The sequence below is a fragment of the Bufo gargarizans genome, chromosome 5, assembly GCF_014858855.1.
Source record: "Bufo gargarizans isolate SCDJY-AF-19 chromosome 5, ASM1485885v1, whole genome shotgun sequence".
Lineage (NCBI taxonomy): Eukaryota > Metazoa > Chordata > Amphibia > Anura > Bufonidae > Bufo > Bufo gargarizans.
The window spans coordinates 236801182-236811850 of record NC_058084.1 but is presented as its reverse complement, the minus strand read 5'-3'; positions in this window follow the sequence as shown (position 1 = coordinate 236811850).

Below are 10669 nucleotides of genomic sequence, written 5' to 3'. Positions count from 1 at the left end.
CGGCGCAGGCGGCGCGATGACGTCATCGCGCCGCCTAAGCCCTGAGCCGTACACAGCGCGGGACACAGGCCAGAAGAGGCCTGCATCGCATCGCTGCCAAAGAGGTAAGTGTTTTTTTCCTTTTTTTTTTTTTTTCTGTACAATACTGATGGCTAGTGGCACATGATAGGAGAGGCCCTATGGCTAGTGGCACATGATAGGGGGGGCCGCCTATGGCTACTGGCACATGATAGGTGGGCCTATGGCTACTGGCACATGATAGGGGGGCCCTATGGCTACTGGCACATGATAGGGGGCCCTATGGCTACTGGCACATGATAGAGGGGCCCTATGGCTACTGGCACATGATAGAGGGGCCCTATGGCTACTGGAACATGATAGGGGGGCCCTATGGCTACTGGCACGTGATAGGGGGGCCCTATGGCTACTGGCACATGATAGGGGGGCCCTATGACTACTGGCACATGATAGGGGGCCCTATGGCTACTGGCACATGATAGAGGGGCCCTATGGCTACTGGCACATGATAGGGGAGGCGCCTATGGCTACTGGCACATGTTGATGGGGGGCTTAGGCTACTGGCACATGATTAAGGGGCATCTATGACGGCACATTTCACTGGCACATTATTGGGGGACATCTATGGGGGCACTTCTTACTGGCACATTATTGGTGGCACTATAGGGGCATCTACTGAGGCCACAAAGAACGGTTATTTTATATGGGGGCTCTGTATAGGGGCATTTTATACTGGGACACATTGTGTTGGGTACTATGGGGAAGGGGGGAGAGGACTACTACGGGGAACTGAGAAGGGGTATTTTATGCTTACAAATTATGGGGGACACTGAGGGCATCTACTGGCGCACTATATATCGGGCATTTTATACTGGTACATTATGGGGGCACTAGGGGGGAGAGGAGCACTATGGGGGCATTTACTGGGGTCACTATATAGGGGTATTTTATACTGGCACATTATGGAGGCACTATGGGGACATTAGCTCAACTGGGGACATTACAGGGGGGTATTTTTTGCACTGACACATTATAAGGAGAATTATTTCTACTGGGGGGGGGGCATTATGGTGGGCGTTATTACTCCCCATGGTATGACCCCCTAGTAGCAGCACCAGCCTCTCCCTGCTCTGCTATCCCTCTGCCCCTTCTCCAAATACTTATTATGAAATCTTTCTCATTAGGATAAAACACATCATCAGCTCCGCCGAGCCCCCGGCCAAAGTGTGGAAGTGGCGTCCGAGATCCCCAAGGGCCAAGCCAAGTAATTGTAAGTTTTCATATGAAATATGTTTGTTATATACATATAGCCTCCACTGTCAGGTGTCACCCAGGGGGGGTGACACCATTTTCTACCGCACCGGGTGACACCAGCCCTAGCAACGCCACTGATTCCTACACCGTTCACCTGATTTGGATGTAAATACCCTCAAATTAAAGCTGACAGTCTGCAGTTAAAGTACTTCTTGATTGTTTCATTTCAAATCCATTGTGGTGGTGTGTAGAGCCAAAAATAATAGAATTGTCTCGATGCCTAATATTTATGGACCTGACTGTATGTCATTCAATTCTTTTTTATATATATATATATATATATATATATATATCATTTTGTACATATTTCTTTAGATAGTTGGGGATTTTTCTCACTTGTTCGGAAATGTGAAATTGCTAAATAATATTAAATCATTATTAAATTATTAAAATTATTATTAACCCCTTGGTTATTGGGGTTACAGGTGTTTTTCTTCCCCGTTTTCCTGGAGTCATAACTTTTTTGTATTTTTCTGTTCACATAGCCGTATGAGGGTTTGATTTTTTTAATTCCAAATGGGGGGGAATTTTAAAAAATTCAATTCCGCAACAGTTTTATGGGTTTTCTCCCTACCACGCTCTCTATGCGGAAAAACTTACCTGTGCCCTTCATTCTCTTGGTCAGTATGATTACAATGATACCACATATGTGTAGTTTTTTTGTGTTTTAATAATGAAAAACTATTTTAAAAAAAATGTTTACATTACCATGTTATGACCCTCTTAACTTTTTTTAAGTTCTATCTTCTGAACTGTGTGGGGGCTCTTTTTTGCAGGACCATCTGTAGTTTTTATTGATACCATTTTGGAGTGTGTGTGTGTGACTTTTTAAACACATTATATTCCATTTTTTGGGGTAAGAGAAGCGATAAAAATTGTGAATCTACCATTTTGATACTCTTTTCCTTTATGCCATTTGCCGTATGGGATAAATATTTGTATTTTTTTTTAAGTATGGGCATTTATTTAGAAACGGCAATGGTTCTGATGTTCATTTTTTTATTGTTTATGTATTTATTTTTTATTCTAGGGAAAGTGGGTGATTTTGTTTATTTTTTTATTGCTTTATTTTTCTCTTTTATATATCAACAAACAATAAAATCACCATTTCGGTCTCTTATCTGTTCATAAATACAATAAATTATTCAGTACTCACACATTCATAAAATAATAATATCTCGCAGATAAGCAGCAAATGACCATTTCACTATCTAAACAGAACCCTTCCCCCCCCCCCCTTCCCCACCCAACCTCGCTGTCTCTGGGATCACACACACGATGTTGTGAGACGAGGGGACTTCATAGCAACTAGAGCTTGCTATTTTCTTTTGGCCAAGCTGAACAGGTTCTTTCCCATTTTAATCTCTGTTTATAGCCTTGGATACTAAAATACTCATAGGACTTCACGTTTGATACTAGCTGTCTCCATTCTCTAATATTCGGAGGGCTACTCGAGACCCATTTTTTGGTAATTATGACTCTGGCCAGCCTCAAATCCTTCATCCATAATAAGTTTTCATGTCCGAGTCTGTTAGTAAGAGAAATACCTAGGACCGCAATTGTAATATTTCTGTCGTAGCTGGAAGGTAAGCAGCTCTCCAGCTCAGAAAAAAAACATTTACCCATTCAAGTGTCCTAATATTCCCTATATCTTGAACCCATTTTATTTCACTTTTAAACTTATGAGTCTTACTCTTTTCTATTCTGAATTTATTATAAATCTTTGAGATAGAGACCCTGTTTTGATTCACATTGTAACACCAATCCAAAAAATCCTGTGGTGTGACTAAAAAACAAGTTTTGTCTCTAGTGGAATCAAAAGCGTGTTTAATCTAGTGATATTTATATTTTACCAAAAAACTAAGACCAGTGTCACCAAAAATATCCTCTATCTTCCTAATATTTCCCTCATCTATTGGATGTGGGATTGTAATAATTCCATACTTTTCCCAGAACCTAACGTCCTGAATCTTAAATTCCCTTAAATTAAGATTATACCATAGGGGCGTGTATTTAAGTGTACCAGTGAACCCACACTGGTGTAGTTTCGCCAGTAACACCTGGCTGCTTCCGGAAGAAGCCAGGTGTTACTGGCGAAACAACGTCGGGAGGAGGAGGCTGAGGGTTCCACGCGCATTCTTGGATAGTTATTTGCTTATCCTTTCCACACATAGGTCTCTTTATGCCGTACTTAGGATTTTTATGTCTGATGGCTTCTAGTGTCTTATTGGCTTGCTTGTGTGTGGCTTCTCTCTGCAATCTATATACCCTTGTGTGTTGACCTCTCGGCCTCCTGTAGGGTTATTTTATATATGTTAAATTAATGCATGTTAAATAAAGACTCTTTCATGTTTATATATGCATGTGTTTGGTGCTAATTTTTGGTATACTTTTATTAGAAATAACTTCTCTTTGTAGGATATTTAACCGACGCTCAAGTACGGTCTCTTTTTCAGCATAGGCAGATTTGGCCTTTTTGATTCTAAAAAAAAGAATCCCACAGAGAAAGGCCTTTAGAGCATCCCAGCCATATTGAACCTGTGCATAACCATGGTTCATTGACCAAAATTCAACTATCACATCACTTCTTTTGTCCTGGATATGGATTAAGTCTAAAATTCCAATACCCAATGGATTCTTCCTGTATTTTTATTACTAAGAGGATTGGAGAATTGTCTGAAACTGAGTGAGCTTCGTATTTCATACGCACAATCCTACTGACAAAATTACCAGTGGTAAAAGCAAGATCTATTCTGGATAGGGCAGTACAGGAGTGGCTGTAGCAAGAAAATGCTTTTAGATATCTATATAAATGGCGCTAAATATCTATTAGGGCCATCTCCTGGAAGACATTAAATAATAACGTATCGCCGCCTGCTCGAGTACTGTTTCCTGAGGCAGAAGAGATCCGGTCTAATCCACCATTCATTACATTAATAAAATCCCCCAGTAATATAATCGGGCAGATATCTCTTTGACTAACAAACTCAAAGGGGTGGGCAAAAATGTTCAATGCAAAAGGGGGTGGGATATAGACAAATGCCAGTATACAGGTTACCTGGTACCACCGACAGTGGAGAAATACCTATCTACCCTCTTTGTCAATTTTATGGCTAATCAGCTTATATTGTACTTTATTATGGATATACATGCTAATGCCTCGAGAAAAAGCTGAGAAACATGAATGATATTCTGCTTGTGCCCATATTTTTTTCATATAAGGGATCTTTTCCAGAGTTAGATGGGTCTCCACTAATTCAACTATCGCCGAGAGATGTTTAGTAATCAGATCCGAGACAACTACCATTTTATACCTATTCGCCAGGCCCCTAACATTCCATGTCAATATCCTCTCTGTCATGTGACTACGAATCTCCAAAAGCTATACCGTATAATCACCGGTCTAACTTCACCTCGTCCATCTGCACCGTGTGGCCCCCGAGACAGTGAGTTATCCACCTTAATCCTCGGAATTCCCTGTGTTTGTCTTAGGTGATTTTAGAATAGTCTGGATACATTTCTATCCTTTTATCTTGATACTTAATTTCTTTAATATCCCTTTTTCTCATCAGAATAAGATCACTATCTTTTTGAAACAATAATCTGGCCAAAATGGTCTTGGGGGGGTGCCCGGGGGAGGTCTTATACCCGGGATCCTATGTGCCCTTTCTACAGAGAAAGAAGGGGAGAGTTCCTCTAGCTTAAAATTTTGTAGAAGCCAATTTTGGATAAATCCAGACTCTCCCTCTACCCCCTCAGGAAACCCTATTAACCTGAGATTAGCTCTCCTAGATCTATTCTCTAAGTCCGCTAGTCTAGTCTTCAATTCTTTATTCTCAAGATCTTTGCGATTAACTTTCTCACCTATTTTATTAAGATCCTCTTTCATCTCCTGCACGAATCCCAGTAAATCCTTAAATTGATCCTGGATCTTATTCATATCATCCTTAATGATTGACATATCAGATTGGACAACGGCCACTTTTATAGAAAGATCTATCAAATATTGTTTAGATACTTGCACCAAAATCTCAGCTAGTTTCTCATCAATCAGCTCCATCCTTTTTTCAGTACTGCTATTACCCCCTGAGCTGTGGTCTTCTATAGACAGGCCAGGTTTATCACCAGTCTCTGGAGCTGATGATGGTTGAGCACGCAAGGCTTGTCTAGTCTTAGGCTGGGGAGATTTTAAGAATCTATCTATTTGTGTTAGAGGGCTGCTTGATCGAGCTCCCCTAGGGGACGCGGGTCCAGCAGACCTCCTATTTTGGGTCTTAGGGGGCATCCTCCCCACTTCGTATGCTCCCCAACCCTGTTTCCTTTCCTTAACTCGCTCGCCTCCGTTCACAATAGCTATGTTGTAGAGGGCCGCTGCCAAGCTAGTGGGTAATACCCTGCCAATACACAAACCCTAGATTTATCACACAAACCCCCAAATACTTAAATCACTAATAATACAATTCCCCGAAATAATAACATGTTAAGTCGATCCCGGCTGTTGTTCCCCAAGGCCTTAGAGATAAAAGGCAGTAAAACTTAAATAATTTTTGTCCAGAACAGGATCGAGTTCAGATCATATCACAACCAAATGCAGATTATTCTCCTCGGGGCAATATATCACAACTCCTCATATAGAAATATTAGCAAATCCCGGGTGGATGAAACACACCAGGGTCAGATTAACAAAAGTTAGGTAACTAAACCGTTATATTTTAAAGGTGAGCTTGAACCAGGTCAATTCAATTAGCTGGGTTAGTGACAGTACGGTTAAGGTATCGCATTGGTGGTTACTGACAGTACTTCAAGGTCGAGAAAACATTGGGTCCTCTTCTAATTAAGGGTACAGGGGCTCCAGCCAGGCAGGTTTTCTTCACCCCTGAAATTAAACCACGTCAGACCCAGCAGACCAATCTGTGAGTTACCCGCACACGCAGACCACCAAATGCGGAGTTTTCACTCCATCAGGGGATGGACGATTCTATGTCCATTCTTATAGCCACTCCAACTCCCAAACCGAGAGCCACTCGATATCACAGAGCCCTCAGTCCTGCAGGGGGGCTGCGCCGCTCCTGCACCGCACCTCATACAAGGGAAGCACGAACACCACCGAACCGTCAGCGTGTCTGCTCACCGAAACACCAGGCTTCTCCCGATCTCTGGACCCACACACACAGTACTTTGGGTTTAGGAGACATCAGGTCCACTTCGGAAATGAATGCAGGGGCTCCAGCCAGAGCGGTTTTCTTCAACCCTGAAATTAAACCACGTCAAACCCGGCAGCCAAAACTGTGAGACACCTGCATACACAAGCCATCAGACCTTTTCACTACATCAGGGGTGGATGATTCTTTGTCCAATCATGCCGCCACTCCGACCCCCAAACTGGCAGCAGCTCGGTATCACAGCACCTCTAATCCTGCAGGTAGGCTGCACCATTCCCGCTGTCTCTGCGCTTCCTAGCAAAGGCTAGCGCTCTTCAGTTTCCCAGGCTCCATCCTTCAGTGAACTCCGGCCGGGCAATCAGGCGTGGAGTGGCGTACACAGAAGCGGAGCAGAGCATATAGTCAAAAGTGTTGAGAGAGGGGGGGGGGCAGGGGGAGGATCCTCAGCACGGCTACGATCTCACATCATGCTGCCACGCCTCTTTAAAGTGGGTGATTTAATGTTTATGTTTTAAAAAAAATGTAAAAAAAGTTACCTTTTATTTTATTTTTTACTTTTTTATAGCCCTCTAGAAGGCTACAATATGCAGTATAGATTGATTACAGCTTATACTGTATTCCAATAGAATGAAAGTGCAAGCTGAAGTTGCTAATATACTCTTCAGAGAGAGTCAGCATATTAGAATGAGTGACTGGCTTTCCCGATTGCCGCACGGGGGAGCCATTCTTAAACCGGAAGAGTGTGCTTCCGGGTTTTTGGCTATTTAGATGCTGTGGTCGCACTTGACCACGGCATCTAAAGGCTTAAATGACTGATTAACATAGACCCGCCGGCTATGTTTAAAGAACCTCCAAGTGCCATACATGTACGACACTGGGAGCCTAAGGGTTAAATAATAATATTTCATATTTCCCCTGTTGGCCAGCAGAGGGCGCTAACATGAAAAATATTGAATTCAAGCTACTGTACCTATAAACTGGCTATAGAAAAATTGGCCTGTCCCTTCTCCTTGCTGGTGACCTCACACTTACCTTCCCTTTTTGACTTTTTGCAATAGGAGGTAGGAGTAGGTTTTTTTCAACCCCATTGTGCAGCACCAAATTATTGATGTCAGCACAGCAGTAAAGAACACTGAATGTTCAGGACAGTGTGGAAATATTTCAGAGCTGGCTTTTACCTGGTGCGTCGGCCCCAGATCTCACTGGCCAGAGGCTGTATGAGTAATACACACTGTATTACTCATACAGCCAATGCATTCCAATAGAGAAGTATTGGAATGCATTGTAAAGGACAGAAAGTGGGACAAAACATAAAGTGAAAAAAGTTGAAAAAATAAAGTTTTCCCCCTAAAAAATTAAAAGTTTCAAGTAAAATTCAACAAAAACATAATTTTCCCCAAATAAAGTTAAAAAAAATTGGTAAAAAATAGGGGGGGGGGGAAACACTATACATATTAGGTATCACCGCATCTGTATTGACTGGCTCTATAAACCTATCACATGACCTAGCCCCTCAGATGAACACCATAAAAAATTAATAGTAAAAACTGTGCTAAATAAATCATATTTTTGTCACCTTACATCACAAATAAAGTACAACAGCAAGAGATCAAAAAGGCGTTTGCCCACCAAAATAGTACCAATCTAACCGTCACCTCATCCCGCAAAAAATGAGCCCCTACCTGAGACAATCGCCCAAAAAATAAAAATAAATATTGCTCAGAATATAGAGACACTAAAACATCATTTTTTTTTGTTAAAAAAATGTTGTTATTGTGTAAAACATACATAATTAAAAAATTTTTATACATATTAGGTATCGCGGCGTCCGTATCCACCGGCTCTATAAAAATATCACATGACCTAACCAATCAGATGAACACCGTAAAAAATGTAAAATTAAAACTGTGCTAAATAAACAATTTTTTGTCACCTAACATCACAAAAAGTGTAATAGCAAGCAATTAAAAAGTCACACGCATCCCAAAATAGTGCCAATAAAACCGTCATCTCATCCCGCAAAAATCATACCCTACCCAAGGTAATCGCCCAAAAACTGAAAAAATTATGGCTCTTAGATTATGGAAACACTAAAAAATGTTTTTTTTTTTGCTTCATTGTGTAAAACGTACATAAAAAAGTATACATATTAGGTATCACCGCATCCGTGACAACCTGGTCTATAAAAATATCACATCATCTAACCTGTCAGATGAATGTTGTAAATAACAAAAAATAAAAACGGTGCCAAAACACCTATTTCTTGTTATCTTGCCTCACAAAAAGTGTAATATAGAGCAACTGAAAATCATATGTACCCTAAACTAGTACCAACAATACTGTCACCCTATCGTGTAGTTTCTAAAATGGGGCCACTTTTTTGGAGTTTCTAGTCTAGGGGTGCATCAGGAGGGCTTCAAATGGGACATGGTGTCAAAAAAACTGTCCAGCAAAATCTGCCTTCCAAAAACCATATGGCATTCCTTTCCTTCTGGGCCATAAATATTGAGTTTGGTTTGGCTGTTAACCCTTGCTTTGTAACTGGAAAAAAAAGTGAAATTTTTAAATTGTATCTCTATTTTCCATTTATTCTTGTGGAACACCTAAAGGGTTAACGACGTTTGTAAAATCAGTTTGGAATACCTTGAGGGGTGTAGTTTCTTAGATGGGGTCACTTTCATGGAGTTTCTACTCTAGGGGTGCATCAGGGGGGCTTCAAATGGGACATGGTGTAAAAAAAAACTGTCCAGCAAAAACTGCCTTCCAAAAATCGCATGGCATTCCTTTCCTTCTGCGCACTGCCGTATGCCCGTACAGTAGTTTACGACCACATATGGGGTGTTTCTGTAAACTACAGAATCAAGGCCATAAATATTGAGTTTGGTTTGGCTGTTAACCCTTGCTTTGTAACTGGAAAAAAATAAATAAATGGAAAATCTACCCAAAAAGGGAAATTTTGAAATTGTATCTCTATTTTCCATTAATTCTTGTAGAACACCTAAAGGGTTAACAAAGTTTGTAAAATCAGTTTTGAATACCTTGAGGGGTGTAGTTTATAGAATGGGGTCATTTTTGGTTTCTATTATGTAAGCCTCGCAAAGTGACTTCAGACCTGAACTGGTCGCTAAAAATTGGGTTTTTGAAAATTTCAGAAAAATTTTAAGATTTGCTTCTAAACTTCTAAGCCTTGTAACATCCCCCAAAAATAAAATATCATTCCCAAAATGATCCAAACATGAAGTAGACAAATGGGGAAAGTAAATTAATAACTATTTTTGGAGGTATTACTATGTATTATAGAAGTAGAGAAATTGAAACTTAGAAATTAGCAATTAAAAAAAAAATGGTACATTTAGTATTTTTTTTTAAATAAAAATGATTTTTTTTTACAGGGAGTGAGAGAAAAGAACGCAACCGGCACTGCTACATGCACCCATGCAGTCACTGGAGCACATAAAACACTTGGATCCCGAACCTTCACGGTGGTGCTCTGTCGGTGGTATAGTAGTTATGATGATAGCAGAAGAAAAAAGCACCGCGGCACTCACCACTGGTCACAAAGTTGCTGTTTGCAGTTTTATTTTTCAGATACACATCGTAGACGCGTCCACGATGTGTATCTGAAAAATAAAACTGCAAACAGCAACTTTGTGACCAGTGGTGAGTGCCGTGGTGCTTTTTTCTTCTGCTATCATGATTTTTTTTTAACTTCATTTTACCCATGTCATGAAGTACAATATGTGACAAAAACTATCTCAGAATGGCCTGGATAAGTCAAAGCGTTTTAAAATTATCAGCACTTAAAGTGACACTGGTCAGATTTGCAAAAAATGGCCAAGTCCTTAAGGTGAAATAGGGCTGAGTCCTTAAGGGATTAAGGACGGGCTCATTTTCACCTTAAAGGGACAGTGACAGGTCCAATAAGCATAATAATCTACAGTGGGATGCAAAAGTTTGGGCAACCTTGTTAATCGTCATGATTTTCTTGTATAAATCGTTGGTTGTTACGATAAAAAATGTCAGTTAAATATATCATATAGGAGACACACACTGTGATATTTGAGAAGTGAAATGAAGTTTATTGGATTTACAAAAAGTGTGCTATAATTGTTTAAACAAAATTAGGCAGGTGCAGAAATTTGGGCACTGTTGTTGTCATTTTATTGATTCCAAAA